Raw genomic sequence first — 18,203 nt, 5'->3', positions numbered from 1 at the left:
TTGAAAATTTTTTTTTTTTTTTTTTTTTAAAAAGGACTTGTCTGTTCAGGCAAATTGATTATACTGTTTTGATGGTTTTTGCCTTCTCCTTGGATCTTTGAATGCATAGGTTCAAAAATTTGGAAAAAACAAATTTTAGTTATTATTAAAACTTTTTTTCTGTGCCTTTTTTTTCGGAGATGAATTGCCATCTATCTATGAGCTTGTCAATGTTAGCCAGCAATTTTAGAAGGTGGAATTTTGAGCTAGAGTTTGAAGCATTCAGTATAAATTCACTGGGGAAGTTTGATCGATAAGACAAAGAAAAGTGGGAGGGGACCCATTCTAGACAGAGAGGACAAAGTGGCCTAAAACTCAGCCTCTTAAGGAGTCTCAAGAAACATAACCCTGTCACGTTGCGGAGGCTAAGTGTCAAAGAAAGGGCTGGTGTTGAGTGCTCATTAGGAAACATGGAAGCTTGTGTTGGATTCACACTGCTTTCTCCTCTGTGACAACTTCTCCTTGATTCATATTAATTTTGAAGGCAACTCTGCACTTATTTGGATTCCTTGCAAATAAAACTCACTTCACAATGCATCAGTGTTTCAGGTTGAGTTCTCTAGAGACTTCTATCAAGAAATGGCTCACACCGTTGTCGAAGGAATAAGTTCAGTCAGATTCAAGTTCGTGGGTCAGATGTAGCGGGAGGTTTCACCTGACTCCTGCAGCCACAGGGACTGGCCACAGGAAGTAGGAAGATGAAACAGGAGGACCACAGACTGGTGGATGCAGAGCTGAAAGAATCTGAGGTCAGTCAAATTGTGAACCTTGGATTGACAATCTGCTGATGGCCCCTGGGACCAGCAGGCAATATAACAGGAGGTCATCGAACAGGGGTCAGAATCCGCAGGAGGAGCGAGCTAGCTTCTGCACACTGTCACTCTATATTAACAGTAGACCACACCGTGAATAAAACTTCCCTCAATTGTACCCAGGCTGTGACCAGATAAATGAGGTGGTACACTATCTTATTCTTCCCACAACTGCTTGACTGCTTCGCAGAAAATCCCATCATTGAGTTGACCAGGCAAGGTTAGATTACGTCATGGGAGAATCCTGACCTGCCTGAGTTGACATAAAACTTAAATATCAAAATCCTTAGGAACGATTGCATTTCTAGGAGAATTGATGGCATAACAGAGGTGGACTTTTCATTGTACGGCACTCTGTGTTTAGATAATTCTATGCAACATATCTCTTTTTTGTCTTTCTCATTCTTTCAATTAGTTGTTGTTTCTTCTTTCTTTCACCCTCTAAAACTCTGACTTCTCCAAGGGCAATATGTCCTGAGCCCCCAGACCTACTCGGGGGTCCTTCCATTTTCCCTCTATTTTAAAAAATAACATTTTACAGAGTTTTTGGTTAACATTTACACAGCAAGGTAGGGTTCCACTTGAGAATTTCCACACATGTTGTCCAATCACATTTGATACATTTATCATACGGTGTCAGGAAGTTCTTGAATTGTGTTCTCTTTGTCCATTTCCAGTACTCTAGATTTATTGCCCCCCCCCCTCCATTTCTTCTCATCACTACTTTTAAGTCATTGTTGACCTTTGGTCTCCTACACCTACATGTGTTTACCTGAGTCCCTTAGTCCCTGGTCTTACAGGCAGATCCTTTATTTTGTATGTTACACTGCTACTTTGCTGAAAGGTGCTTTAGGAGATAAAGTCCATTCTAGGTTTAAAGAATCAATATGTTTGATTCGTGGTGCTAGCAAAGAATATTGAAAGTACCATGAACTGCTAAAAGAACAAATGGATCTGTCTTAGAAGAGTGCTCCTTCGAGACAGTGATGGTGGGAATTTGTCTTACATATGCAGACATGCTGTCAGGAGAGACCAGTCTCTGGAGAAGGACATCATGATTTGTGACGTGGAGGGGCAGCAAAAGAGAGGAAGTCCTAACACTTTGGATACTGCTCCCTTCACGAGGAGACAGGTCATGATTTTTGTGACTGTTTGGCTGAGTTGTCCCATGGGACAGTGATCCTAAGTTTTCAAACCCAGAAAAGTTCTCTGAGATTGTATTTGGTTATGTCTATAGAGTATCCATATTTGCGTCTTAAATGAATATATGTGTATGCAATCACACATTTTATTTACATGTACTGATAGATACTGTTAGCTGTGGAGCCCTGGTGGTATAGTGGTTATGCTTTAGGCAGCAATCTGCATGGTTGGCAGTTCAAAACCACTAGTGGCTCCAAGGGAGACGCACTGGGCTTTCTACATCTGTAAACAGTAACTGTTTCGGAAGCCCACAAGAGGTCGCTATGAGTCAGCATTGACTTGATGGTGCAGAGAGAGCATAGATAGTGCTCAGGAGTCCAGTGGCATAGAGGCTTAATTATTGGTCTATTTGGGGATTTCTTTCCTTTCCATATGAAGCTGGTCATTGGTTTTTACATTTCAATAAAGAATGTTGTTGGCATTTATATTGAGATTGCAATTTATCTGTAGATCACTTTTGGTGGTCTTCCAAGCCATTCACATGGGATATCTTTCCATTTTTGTAGATCATTTTTCAGTTTCTGGTAGCAGCGTTTTTATCATTTTCATTGAGTAAGTTATCTTTGTGCCTGGTCATGTTCACCGACTTGGGGTTATTGCAAATAATAATATTTTCCTTTTCAGAATAGTGTTTGTTAGGGTAGAAGAACTTAACTGATTTTTGTGTGTTGATTTTTTTAAAAAATCTTGCCATATTGCTAAAGTCTTCTATTGGTTCCAGCAGTTTTCTTAAGGTCATCTGTGTAGAAGTTCATGGCCTTGCTCAGTAAATGTAGTTTGACTGCTTCCTTTGTCATGTAGATGTTTTTGATTTCCTTTTCTCAATTTACTGCTCTGGGTAGGACTTCCCACCAAATGTTGAATAAGAATGCTAATAAGGGGCATTTTTGTCTTGTTTGTTTACATTCTCAAAGGGAAGGTTCTAAACCTTTCTTTGTTGACTATAAGCTGGGCTGTCTATTTTGCATACGGACACTTCATTACATTGACAAAAGTCCCTAATATTCCTATTCTGCTATATCCCCTATCAGGAAAAGTGTGGACTTTTATCAAATGCCTTTCCTGTACCAAGGGATATGATCACATGGTTCTTTTTATTTGTTTTATTTATGTGGTAGATTATATTGACTAATTTTCTAATGTTAAACACACTTATAATCCTAGTCTGAATCATATTTGATCATGCTGTATAATCATTTTGATATGCTGCTAACGGACATTGGTATGCATTGCTTTTTTGAACACTTTTCCTGGGTTTTGCTGACTTCATAGAAAAGAGTTTGGTAATGTTCTTTCTCTTCTATGTTTTTGAAGAGATTAAATAGGATTTTTGTCAACACTTCTATGAATGTTTGATAGAATTCTCTAGTGTAGCGATCTACTCATGGGCTTTGTTGTTGTGTTTTCATGATATCTTTAATTTTGTCTTTTTTAATGGCCTTGTTTTAATGTTCTACCCCTGCGTGTGTTAGTTTGGAAAGACTACTTTCTAGGAACGTGTCCATTTTATCTAGGTTTTCAAATTTGTTGGGCTTCTCTATTTAACAAATAACACAATTTAGATGCTCTTTTGTGGAATCTATTTCCAGTATCCATATTACAGTCAATACTTAATAGCCCCTCAGTATGTGAAAGCCATTGTCTTGAAGATTCAAACAAAAGCTTTCCCAGCTGCCACAATGTAGCTTCTTTAGAAAAACAAACAATATGTATGTGAGAAGTGCAGATGAGTTAAAAGGGAAAAAATTCAGCCTGTTTATATTTCTCATGTGAAGGACTGGACAGAGCCTGATCACATAGTTAGTTTGTTTTTCTTACCCATTTCCCTCTGATATCTACAGCTTAAAAATTACTCCATGAATTAGAGAGTGAAGAGAGAGATTAAGAATTACATGAAATACAGAGAAAAGCAAAGAAGCATAGGGTTGGAGGCAAAGACAAATTCAGTGTTCAATTAAAATCATTTTATTTACTCCAGATCGGGAGATCCAATAAAGCAGCACTAGTCTAATAGTATGGTGCAAACAGCGCAAACCGTTCTGAACACTCAAGGCTTACAACAATCAGTCTTGATTTTTCTAACAGGTAGGTCAGCCTCTGGGTCAGCTAGCGTTTAGCTGATATCATCTGGATAGGCTTCAGGTAAGGTCTTCACCAAGTGCCTCAGTCCAGGACTGTCCTTAGCTCTTGTTGTTGTTAGGTGTCCATAGCAACACTATGCAAAACAGACTGAAACACCGCCCAGTCTTGAGCCAGTCTCACAATTGTTCCTATGCTTGAGTTATTTGTTATGGCCACTGTGTCACTCCATCTCATTGTGGGCGTTCCTCTTTTTTGATGTCCCTTTACTTTACCAAACCTGGGGTCCTTCTCTGGGGACTGGCCTCTCCTGACAATAAGTCCAAAGTATGTAAGCTATTGTGGAGCCGGCTCCAATTCACGGTGGCCTTCTGTCTGACACAAGGAACTATTGTGAGGTTCCGTGCCATCTTCACGATGATTGCTGTAGTTGAGTCCTTCCTTGGAGTGTCGTGTCAATCCATTTCATGGAATCCATTCCTATGTCACCAGACACAGTAACCATTTCTAGTCATTGGTTTGCCTTGAGGATCTGTCTAAAGTTAGTGTGATGAAGTCACAGCATCTTCACTCCTAAGAAATATTGTGACTGAAATTCTTTTAAGACTAGTTTGTTTATTCTTTTGGCCCTCCATAGAATAGTCAATAGTCTTTGCTAATGTTCAATATCTTCTGGTACTCAGTGGCTACATTAGGTGCATAGGTCTCCTAGCAATGGCCAACCTACACAATGAAAGCTAAGTGGAAACTTTTTGTTTTGTGATCACTAACATTCCATTGGTCAAAATAAGTCATGTGGCCAACATCAAAGTGATGGGGAAATAAGCTCTATCCGATCTCTTGGACAGTCCTATTTATCACATGGCAAAGGACATGGGTATATTATTCTTTAACTGGGAGAGGTAAGCAGTTGGGAAGAATAAGCCAATCTACCATGAATACATTGTTCTTTAAGATAGATCTTGAAATATCCTTTTGACAGTAAATGTAACTCCATTCTTCTTAAATCTGTCATTCCCACTATATCAAAACATGATTTTCTGATCCAAAATAGCCAATTCCAGTCCATTTCAGCTCACTAGTGCTTAGAATATTGATATGCATGCATTCCATTTCATTTTTCACAAATTCCAATTTTCTTAGAGTCACCCTTTGTACACTCCAAATTTCAATGATTCATTGATGTTTGCAGCTGTGTCTTATCATTTTGAGTCATGCCCCATCAGCAAAGGAAGGAAGACCAAGGAAGAATCAATGCATTGGAATTATAGCATTGGCTCAGATTATGAAAAGTACCATGGACTGCCCAAACAGACAAATGGGTCCTGGAAGAAGTACAGTCAGAATGTTCCTTAGAAGCAAGGTTGGTAAGACTTTACCTCATGGACTCTGGACATGTTATCAGTGGGGACCAGTCCTTGGAGAAGGACATCATGCTTGGTAAAGTCCAGGGGCAGTGAAAAAGAAGGCCCTCCACAAGGTAGATGGACACAGTGGCCGCAACAATGGGCTCAAACCTAAGAACGATTGTGAGGGTGGCACAAAGTGGGGCAGTGTGTCATTCTGTCATACATTGGGTCGTTATGAGTCAGAACTGACTTGAAGGCAACTTACAACAACAATACCATGAACAGGCAATTCAACAAATGGAACTAGCATCCAAAAGCTGAGGATTCTTACTTGGTAGCTATATTCATGGGTGTGTTCAACAGTACATAGAAGAGAGAGTATGGAGGATCAAAGGAGAGGCTGACACTGGAGCCTTATAATATACCTCACATAGGGAATAAGTGCAGGGTAAGGAGAATGACAAGACCATGTGGAAGCTGAAGGAGAAACAAAATTGCCAAAGAGAGTGTTGTCAAAAGTCATTTTTCAAATATCCTAAGACCTTACAAAAATGCAATAGTTCCAACCATAGACATTCATGATTTTTTCCTACTCGAAGCCATTTCCTACTTTCTTTCTCAGCTAGATCAAGAAACCCAAATTCTATTGAAGGCTCTGCTCACATTTTCTTACCACAAGATTCCTATTATAAGGAAAGCATTTAAAGGCCAGAATAGAGTTAGTTTCAGTTCTGTTTTCAGCCTTTAACAATACACAGAGGTTATTAATTATTCCACAAAACTTTCTACATACCAACACACACACATGCCTAAATTTAATAATGTCTACAAGGAAGGTCTTAAGTAGTATCACATATGAAGTATTGGATGGTCTGTCTTATGGAATAATGCTTGCACACTCATTTTCTGTGACTCATCAGTTTGTGAGCACTGGGAGGACCCTAACCACAGCTTGGTAGAAACTTCCATAATAAAACCATAATGGGAGCTGCACAAATTGCCTTTTTTAGACTTAGGGTTTTGTTACAATTGAGAATGTTGGGCAAACTTCCTTGAGGCTTGGCTTGAGAAATATCCAGTTGCTCTTTGCCCAATCCTGATTCTGGTATATAGCTTTATATGCTCTAAATTTAATGCTAGTCATTTTTGTTGAGGAGATAGTGTGTGCAGTAAGCTCTATAGGAAATTAAAAACAGAGAGTAATTATGTATTGAAAGAACTCCCTTCTCTCCCCTCCCCCCCCCCTCTTTGGGCATGCACTGAGCTGAGAAAGTGACAGCTCTCTTCAAATGTACTGAGGGTATACGATTTGTGATTGGTCTTGTCCTCTGCTACTCAAAATCTGATGGATAAAGTCTAAATTTTCAGACATGGAGGGTCAGTTATCAATAGATTTCTTCTAATTTCCTTGTTTAATGTGCCAGGTGGCAACTGTCTCTTGATTGAACCGCAACTGGTGCCCATGGAATGTTGGAACCATCAGAAGATAAGCTTAGCATGCCCCCACCCCATCCCCCACTCCCTCCTCCCCCACCCCCGCCCCCCGCCCCACCATCTCTCATCGGTACTCCTCAAACTTCATTCTTTAGTCTTCTGTTATCTCTCACCTCTGGTCTGTGTCACCTTTTCCATTTTCTTCCTTTTAAATGTCCGTGGCTTTGGCCACTAAATACCACTCCTCTGTCATTAAACCCCCTCACATGTCAGAAAAAAATAATTAATAGAATTAATGTCATTTCGGTTTTAGGACTTTAGAAATGCAAAAGAGAGAGAGAAAGAGAGAGAGCGAGAAAGAGAGAGAAGTTAATCATTATCTCACAAAACTTTTTACATACAAATGTGTACATACATGTCTAAATTTAATAGAGATGTCCAATGAAGGATCATGAGTATCACACATGAATATCTTATAGGATGTGTCTTATGGAATAATGCATGCAGAAGGCATGGGAATTTTTCCTGTCCCAGTCAATATCAGTAAGGTATTTTTCCCACATGCACCTATAATCAACTTTTAGTACTTATTACTCTGTATTCTTTCTTTATAATTTTAAAATAATTTTATTGGGGGCTCTTACAGCTCTTATAACATTCCATATATCAATTGTATCAAGCATATTTGTACATATGTTGCCATCATCATTTTCTAAACATTTACTTCTATCTGAGCCCTTGGTATTAGCTCCTCTTTTTTTCTCCCTCTCCCCTTCCCACCTCTTGACCCTTGATAAATTATAAATTATTATTGTTTTCATATCTTACACTGACAGCTATCTCCCTTCACCTACATTTCTGTTGTTCATTCCCCGATGGGGTGTGTGTGTGTATCAATCATTGTGATCACTTCCCTCCTCCTCCTCTCCTCCCCCTCCCTCCCTCTTTCCCTCCTGGTATTGCTACTCTTCTGTTCCTGAGGAATTTATCTGACCTGGATTCTGTGTGTCGTGAGCTCTTATCTGCACCAGCGTACATGCTCCAGTCTAGCCAGAACTGAAAGGCAGAACTGGGGTCATGATGGTGGGGCTGAGGAAGCCTCAAGGAACCAGAGGAATACTGTGTGCTTCATCAGTGCTGTACTGCACCCTGGTCGACTCATCCCTTCCTTGTGACCATTCTGTGAGGGGATGTCCTATTGTCTACAGATGGGTTTTGGGTCTCTGCTCTGACCACCCTTCCCTGTTTATTCTGTTTACCAGTTTACATTTACCAATGACATAAGCTCGAGGAAGCTATGGAAATTATCTTTTTATTCCAATCTTTTGCAAGATCCTTTCTGACAATGAATACCATACACAGAGGAAGGAAGTGTAGTTGGAAAATATGAACCTGGTGATAGAAATGAAGCTGGAGTCACATGATAGAATTGTTCAAAACCAACAGCTTCTTCATAGAAAATAACCCTTTCAACAACACAACACATGACTATACACATGGGCTTCCCCAGATGAAATACACAGAAATCAAAGTCACTATACCTGGAGAAGCTCAATATCAGCAGCTAAAGCCAGACTAGGGATCAACTGTGGAAGAGACCATCAATTGCATTTATGTAAGTCCAGGATAAAGTTGAAGAAAATTAAAACAAGTTCACAGAAGTAAAAATATGACCTTGAGTCTATCCCATTTGAATTTTGAGAACATCTCAAGAACAAGTTTAACTCTTTGAATACAAATGACAGAAGACCCAAGGAGCTGTGAGGACATCAAGACCATCATTCACGAAGAAAGGTCAAGGTCATTAAAAAGGCAGGAAAGAAAAAGAGAAGATCAAAGTGGATGTCAGAAAAGACTCTGACACTTGCTATTAATCACAGAGCAGCTAAGGCAAATGGAAGAAAGGATGAAGTCAAGGAGCTGGATAGGAAACTTGGGCAGCTTGAGAACACAATGGCAAATATAGCGAAATGTGCAAGGACCTACACTTAGAAAACCGGACAGTAGAAAACTCTCAGCATATCTGAAAGTGAAAGACCTCAAGAAGAAAATGCAAGCCACAAATTGAAATTTTGAAAGATTCTACAGACAAAATAGTGAATGATGCTGAAGCGTCAAGAGAAGATGGGAAGAATACACAGAATCGCTGCACCAGAAAGAACCAGTGAACAGTCTACCATTTCAGGAGGTAGCAGATGAGCAAGAACCAATGGTGCTGAAAAAAGAAGTTCAAACTGCACTGAATGCATTAGCTGAAAACAAGGCTTCAGGAACTGACAGAATTCCCACTGACATATTTCAGAAAGTTGAAGAAGCACTGGAAGCACTCACTGGTCTATGTCAGGAAATTTGGAAAGCAGCTGCCTGGTCAATTAACTGGAAGAGATCCAGATTTATGTCCTTGCCAAAGTAAGGTGACCCAACAGAATGCTCAAACTACTGAACTATATCATTGAGAGCACACACAAGTAAATTTTGCTGAGGAGCATCCAACCATGCCTGCAGGGAACTGCCAAAAATTCAGGCTGGATTCAAAGAGGATGTGGAACAAGGGATATCATTGCGGATATCAGATGGATCTTGGCTTAATACAGAGAATACCAGAAAGATGGTTACTTGTGTTTTATGGATTATGTGTGAACCATAATAAACTGTGGATAACCTTGAGGAGAATGGGAATTCCAGAGCACTTCATTGTGCTCATGTGGGACTTGTACAGGAATCCGAAGGCAGCTGTGTGAATAGAACAAGGGAATACTGCATGGTTTAAAATCAGGAAAAGCGTGTGTCAGGGTTGCATCCTCTCACCATACTTGTTCAATCTGTATGTTGAGCAAGTCACCAGCAAAGCTGGATTGTATGAAGAAGAGGGTGGCATCAGGTTCGGAGGAAGGCTTATTAACAACCTGTGGTATGCAGATGACACAACTTTGCTTGCTGAAAGTGAGGAGGACTTGAAGCACTTGCTAAGGAAGATCAAGGATTGCAGCCTTCAGTATATGGATTACAACTCAATGTAAAAAGATCCTAATCCTCACAATGGGACCAATAGGTGACATCATGATAAATGGAGAAAAGGTTGAAATTCTCAAGGATTTTGTCTTATTTGGATCCATGATCAATGCTCATGGAAGCACCAGTCAAGAGATCAATGGTGAGTTGCATTAGGTAAATGTGCTGCACAAGACCTCTTTAGAGTATTGAAGAGCAAGGATGTCACTTTGAGGACTAAGGTGCACCTGATTCATGCCATGGTATTCATATTGCATCATATGCATGTGAAAGTTAGACGGTGAATAAGAAAGACCATAGAAGAATAGATACATTTGACTTGTGGTGCTGGAGAGGAATATTGAAAGTACCAGGGACTGTTATAAGGACAAACCGATCTGTCTTGGAAGAAGTAAGGCCAGAATGCTCCTTAGAGGCAAGGATGGCAAAACTTCATCTTACATACTTTGGACATATTGTCAAGAGAGACCAGTCCCTAGAGAAAAACATGATGTTTGGTAAAGCGGAGGAGTGGTGCAAAAGAGGAAGTCCTTGAACAGGAAGGATTGTCACAGTGGCTGCATCAACAGACCAGACATAGGAACAATTGTGAGGGCTCTGGAGGACTGTGCGGTGTTTCCTTCTGCTGTGCGTAGACAGGGTTGTTTTGCATCGGAGCCGACTCAATGGTACCTAACAATAACCACAACACTTACAATCTTAGTTACCAATCAAGCCCAATCCTAATTGGTACTTCATTCATTGTTGCTGAATGAATACTGAATGACAAGTATTATCTTAAGAGGAATTATAGTCTACTGAGGGACATTTATTCAAAGAAAATACAGTTGGATTTGAAACCTGAATTTTGAATTAGAGTATTAGACAAGGTTTAATATAGAAAGCCATAGTTAAAATGGTCTTTCCTTAGGCAGATGCGAGGTATTAAAGGTGGAGGTAATAGAATAAACAAATGCAGCTACTCCTCATTATTTGATATTCTCATTTATGAAAATTTGGGGGGAAAATTTTAGCTAGCACTCCCTGGGGTCCAGGTCCCACTGGTGGTCTGGTCCAGTGTAGTCCCAAGGATCACTCTGAGTGAAATACAAGTGGCCCCAAACATAACCAGATCACATAAGAGATGGCGGTCTACCTACCACAGCCTTCTCTTATTTGCCTATGCCATCTGGAAGGGCATCAAGAGACAATGGAAAGCCACAAGGTCAGAGGTGGTTGAGCTGGTCAGGTTAGGTCTTTTGGTGCTTGGGAGCTACATGGGGGGATGTTAGAAGAGGGAGGAGAGCCAAACTTTGGACATTGGAGAATATGGCCACCAGACAACAAGGGCAGGAAGATCTCAGGAACTACAGACTAGGTTCAGTAGGAGAAATATCCTGCACTTCCTTATCGAGAAAATCAACTTATAAGCTAAGTAGACCAAAGATCCTTAAGGTAGGAGAGCAGTAATGCCTCCTGGCACACTCCTTGTGCCATTGACTAGTGGCATGATTTTTCCTACCCCTGGTCTATTCAGAAGGAGCTCTGGTGGCATATTGGTTACAAGTTGGGCTTCAGTCTTCAAGGGCAACCACTAACCACTTCTCTGGAGAAAGATGGGGCTTTCTACTCCCATAAAGAATTAGGGTCTCAGAAACTCACAGGGGGCAGATCTACCCTGTCCTATAGGGTCACCATGAGTCAGCATCAACTTGATGGCAGTGAGTTTAGCTGTTTTTTTATTCTTCTTGGTCTCTCAATATACTGACTACTATACAGCCACAGTAGTCAAAACAGCCTGGTACTGGTATAATAAGAGATGCGTAGACCACTGGGACAGGATAGAACACACAGAAGTAAAAGCGTTCATCAGCAGCCAACTGATTTCAACAAAGGACCAACAGCATTACATGTGAAAGGAACATCCTCTATAATAAATGGTGCTGGAAAAATTGGATCTCCATCTGCAGAAGAATGAAACATAACTCATCCCATGCACAAAAACAAGTCAAGATGGATTAGAGACCTAAGTATAAACCTCATAGCTTTAAGGATCATCAATGAGAAAATTTACACATATGTAAGGACCGTGTTGGAAGGCATATACAAATGATTAAATATAATAAAGGAAGCACATACAGTGGAAGACAAAATACATGACTGGGACCTGTTAAACATATAAAACACTTATGCACATCAAAGGATTTGATCAAAAGAGTAAAACAAGAGCCTACTGATTGGGGGAAAATCTTTAGCAATGACAACATGGACAGGGAACTAATTACTAAAGTCTAGACAATTCTGAAACACCCCACTAAGAAAACAAAACAAATAATCCAATTAAAAAGTGGGCAAAGCTTATAAATAGACAGTTCACAAGGGACAGCACTCAAATGGCTAATGAACACATGAGGAAGTGCTCAGGCTCACTAGTCTTCAGGAAAGTCTCCCACGCCTTGAGGTAGAGAACCTGCCTAGTGCTCATGAATCACATATCTCCTCTTTTACGTGGACATCTTGGCAACCACTTGGACGGAGGAGATCTCACCTCAGCTAGGGTCAGTTTTTCAAGATGGGGGAGAAGGAGAAGACCATTCCATTGCTGCCACACCACACTGTGCGAAGGTCATCTCAAATCAACAGTTTCACCTACAAGAATGATAAGTGGTACACAAGCGGCCATCTAGCTGAGAAGCAAGAAAGCCCACATGGAAGAAGCACACCATCTTGTGTGATCACGAGGTGCTGAAGGGATCAGTTATCAGGCATTAAAAAACAAAAAAATCATATCATTGTGTGCTCACCTCTCCGATACGATCGCTGAAGATAAATGGGTGCACAGGCAAATTTGATGAAGAAAGCTGATGGTGCCCGGCTATCAAAAGATATAGCATCTGGGGTCTTAAAGGCTTGAAGGTAAACAAGTGGCCATCTAGCTGAGAAGCAACAAAGCCCACATGGAAGAAGCACACCAACCTGTGTGATCACGAGGTGTCGAAGGGATCAGGTATCAGGCATCAAAGAAAAAAAATCATATCATTGTGAATGAAGGGTAGTGCAGAGTGGGGACCCAAAGCCCATCTGTAGGCCAGTGGACATCGCCTTACAGAAGGGTCTCGGGGAGGAGCCGAGCCAGTCAGGGTGCAGTGTAGCAACAATGAAACATACAACTTTCCTCTAGTTCTCAAGTGCTTCCTCTCCCCCTACTATCATAATCCCAATTCTACTTTACAAATCTGGCTAGACCAGAGGATGGTACAGGTAGGAACTGGAAACACAGGGAATCCAGAATGGATGATCCCTTCAGGACCAGTGGTGAGAATGGTGATACCAGGAGAGTGGAGGGAGGGTGGGGTAGAAAGGGGGAACTGATTACTGGGATCTACATATAACATCCTCCCTGGGGGATGGACAACAGAAAAGTGGGTGGAGACATCGGACAGTGTAAGATATGACAAAATAATAATTTATAAATCATCAAGGGTTCATGAGGGAGTGGGGAGGGAGGGGGGAAATGAGGAGCTGTTGCCAGGGCCTTAAGTGGAGAGCAAATGTTTTGAGAATGATGAGGGTAATGAATGCACAAATGTGCTTTCCACAATTGATGTATGTATGGATTGTGATAAGAGTTGTATGAGCCCCAATAAAATGATTTAAAAAAACCCCAAAAGAATGATAAGTGAACCTTGCTGGAAATTCAAGTCAAGGGAAGAGGAGGGCATGTAAGTCTTGGGATTATGATAGTAGGGGGAGAGGAAGCACTTGGACAATTACACTTCTATTGATTGTTAAAACTGGTGTAACAACCTCCCATTTGGGGGAAAAGAATGCTTAACAATACCTACATAGAACTCTAGGGGAGAATACGCTTAATTGGATAATTAGATAATTGGATATCCAATTGAACATCCTAATTGGATAATTTTGACCTAGTTTCTATCCAATCCTCAGTGACCCAGACTGCATCCTATAGACTACTGGGACTTTAGTTTCTGTCCTTTTAAGGTGAACAACATCCTCAAGGGCCACACCAGAAGGATTCAATGTGGAAACCCCACTGAGTGAACGACGCTTTACCTCAAACTCATCTGTAGCAGATTTAAAGAACTGATATACTACCTTGGACTTAAGACTGAAGTGCCCTAGCATGAGAAGCAGATGACTGCTGGCCTGTGGCTGTAGAATTAGTGGTCTTTTGACGTTAGTTTTGACTTCTTGCTTTGAGTGTGCCCAATGAATGATGGCCCGGGACTACCCTGTATTTACTATTTTAAAGCTTGTTTCACTTTCTTATGGCATGGTAGGCATGGTTCTGCCTCTGGGAATGAGTTTTATTGAAAGATTTTCCCTATCACCTACCTTACTGTTCCTGTAAATAGTGTCCAGTCAGTTAAGACTTTCATATACAAGTAAACAATTCATGTACTTCAGCCTGAGAAGTCCTCCTATAGGTATATAGTTTCATTTTCTCAACATCATTTAAAATTTTATGCCATTGGCTAAATTGATGACATTATCAATAGAATTACCTTATTTTCCTAGGAGATATTTTATACTGTTCGCTATCATAAAATGATAACGGTGTCTCTAAAGTGAACCAGAGACACACATAAAACATACATTTATGAATGATTTTTGGACTGAAATAATTCTAACCCCAACCAGAAAAGAAATCATTTTATGACTTGGCCCTGCTCAATACTCACACTCATAAAGAGATCACTGAAGATGTGGGTGCTAAGCAAAGTGTGCAGAAGAAAACAGATGGTGTCCGGCTATCAATCAGAATAGTGCCTCGGGTCTTAACAGCTTGTCTTCAAACAAGCAGCCATCTAAATTAGGTGTCAAATAAATCCACATGGAAGAAGCACACCAACCTGTGTGATCCAAGGATTGCAAATAATAAAATTCAAGTCCAAAGGAGGGGATAACATCGCAGTTTAAATTCTGAGCACTTTGTTTGCAGAGGGTTATGATTGAAAAGAAAATGAGAAGAAAAAGCTGAAACCATCAATTAATAATGGGAACTTGGAACGTACTAAGTCTAAATCTAGGAAAATTAGAAGTCATCAAAAATAAAATGGAAACCATAAAGATCAATGATATTCTAGGCATTCAACTAAACAAAGCAAACTCACATCCATTGAGTCGATTTTGACTAATAATGACAGGGTAGAACTAGAAGACAGGGTAGAACCACCACCTATGGGTTTCCAATACTGTGACTCTTTACAGGGGTAGAAAGCCTCATCTTTCACCTGAAGAGCAGCTGGTGGTTTCAAACTGCTGACCTTGCAGTTAGCAGTCCAATGCATAACCATGGTTCCTCATTCTAAGCATTTGCGATTTGAAATGGACTGATATCTGCATTTTGAATCAGAAAATCATGTTTTACAATGCTGGGAATGATACAATCAAGAGGCATAATGTTGCACACATAGTCTTAAAGGACATCAAGAGCTGAATATAAAATTTCAAAGGGCAGCTTGAGAATACAAAGTAAAATATTATAATAAAATGTTCAAGTACCCAGAGTTAGGAAACCAAAAAGGGAAGAACATGCTCAAGGAAATATTCAAGCTTTGAGTGGCAACATTGAAAGATTCTATGGGCAAAATGTTAATGATGCAGGAAGCATCAAGAGAAGGTGAAAAGAATACACAGAGTCACTGTACCAAAAATAACTAGCTGAAATTCCACCATTTCAAGAGGTAGCATATGAATAAGAACCAAGGGTAATGAAGGAAGAAATCCAAGTTACACTGAAAGCATTAGCCACAAACAAGGCTAAGGGAATTGATGGAATACCAATTGAAATGTTTCAACAACCTGATGAAGCACTTACTTATCTTTGCCAAGAAAACTGGAAGACAGTTACTTGGCCAACTGACTGGAAGAGATCCATATTTGTACACATTCCAAAGAAAAGTGACAGAACAGAATGCTCAAATTATACAACAATATCATTGGAATCACATGCAAGTAAAATTTTGCTGAAAATGCAGCAACAGTACTTTGACTTGGGGAGGGAGGACACAGAGGTCAGGCCAGATTCAGAAGAGTACATTGAACAAAGTATATTATTTCTGGTATCTGATGGATCTTGGCTAAAAGCATAAAGTATCAGTAAGATGTCTACTTGTGTTCCAATGACTGTGCAAAAGTATTCAATTGCATGGATCATAACAAATTATCGATAGCCCTGAGAACAATTGGAATTCCAGAGCACTTTATTGTGCTTGTGAGTACATGGACCAAGAGTCAGTTGTTTGAGCAGAGCAAGAGAATTTCGCATTATTTTAAATCAAGTAAGGTGTGTGTCAGGGATGTATTTTCTCACTATATTTATTCAGTCTATATGTTGATCAAATATCCCAAGCAAAGAAGCGGGATTCTATGAAGAAGAATGTGATGTCAAGATCAAAGGAAGTCTTATTAACAACCTGCAATGTACAGATGACATGCCTTGCTTGCTGAAAGTGAGGCGAATGTGAAATATTTCAGTATGGATTACAACTCAGTGTAGAGAGAACAAAACCCATCTCAACTGGACCTTTTGGTATGATGCTGAAAAATGGGGGGAAGATTGAAATTGTCAAGGGTTTCAGTTTGCTTGGATCCACAATCAACATTCATGGAAACAGCAATCAAGAGATCAAAAGACCAGTTGCATTGAGTAAATTGGCTGCACCTCTCTAAAGTGTTGAAAAGTAAGGATTGACTTTAAAGACTAAAGTGCACCTTAGCCAAGCCATGGTATTTTCATATAACATATACATGTTAAAATAGACTTTGAATAAGAAAGACTGAAGAAAAATCAATGTATTTGAAGCATGGCGTTGCTGAAGAATATTGACTGCCAAAAGAACAGACACATCGATCTTGGAAGAAATACAACCAAGATGATCCTTAGAGGCAAGGCTGGAGAGACTTCAGCTCACATGCTTTGGACACATTGTCAGTCCTCTATGAGAGGGGTTGACACAGTGATAGCAGCGATGGGCTTAAACACGAGAACCCTAATGAGGCTTGGGCAGGACTGGGTGGTGTTTCATTCCGTTGTACATAGAGTCCCTATGAGTCAAACCAACATGAAGGTCCTTACCAACAACAACAACATGGAAAACCATGGAAATCTCGTTTTAAAGTTGTTTCGGTTTTTAAAGTTTTCTACTTTATTCGAGGTTTTTCTCTGTTTCGCTTTGTCATTGTTACTGGTTTCTTGTTTGTTGCCTTTTCACGATTTTCTATGTATGAAATCGAAGATAGTTAAATCTATTGAGACAGCAACTAAATTCATCCTAGGGGCATGGCAGGGAAGGAGGGGGAGGGAAATGGGCTAACAACAATGAGTAGGAAAAGACAATATTCCAAAATTGATTGTGGTGGTGATTACACCACTCTTCTTAGCATGACTGAAGGATTAAATTGTATGACATGTAACTCACATGCCAATAAGACAATTTTTGAAAAATAAATGAGGGAGCAAAGGAAGGCAGGAAGAAGGAGCGGAGAGGAAAGGGAGCTGTCCTGGACTGTGGGGCTAGGAGACACTGAGGATGAGTTTGAGCAGAGCAAACCTCCCAGGGCAAGAGGTGTGAGGTGGTAGATTTTGGGCAACTTTCAAGAACCCCCATCACCACTGCCCATGTTGGTGGTGCAGGGTGGCTGGTGAGAGAGGATGACTTGCCACCTCCATGTATCCTGAGACATGCCTAGGGCACCCAAAGTGTAGTGAGCTATGGGGACAGTGCACCAGTGCTGGAAAGATAGGGTAGAAGCCAAGATACTTCACATAATGCAGATTTATCATAATGGCCCTCCCTGTGGAACTTATCCATGTTAACATGTATTGAGTGGGTTCATATACCACTGTCTCCTTGATTGTGTGCTCTGTGCATATAGAAATACCTTAGCAAATAGAGGAAATAGCTAGGAGGCAAAGGGAATTTATAGAACTCTAAATAAAGGCATGTACATAGGTAAATATATTCATATATGAGGATGGGGAAATAGATCTATGTGCATATATTTATATGTTTAGTATTAAGGTAGCACATGGACATTGAACCTCCACTCAAGTATTCCCTCAATGCAAGAATACTTTGTTCTATTAAACTGGCATTCTATGATGCTCACCTTCCGAACAAAATCGCTGAAGACAAAGCAGATGAATAAGCAAATGTGGTGAAGAAAGCTGATGGTGCCCGGCTATCAAAAGATATGGCATCTGGGGTCTTAAAAGCTTGAAGGTAAACAAGCGGCCATCTAGCTCAGAAGCAACAAAGCCCACATG

This window comes from Echinops telfairi, unplaced genomic scaffold (genome assembly GCF_000313985.2).
Source record: "Echinops telfairi isolate 266 unplaced genomic scaffold, ASM31398v2 ScPeMD7_2;HRSCAF=8, whole genome shotgun sequence".
Classification (NCBI taxonomy): domain Eukaryota; kingdom Metazoa; phylum Chordata; class Mammalia; order Afrosoricida; family Tenrecidae; genus Echinops; species Echinops telfairi.
The sequence above is the reverse complement of the archived record's forward strand: the minus strand, read 5'-3'. Positions refer to the sequence as shown.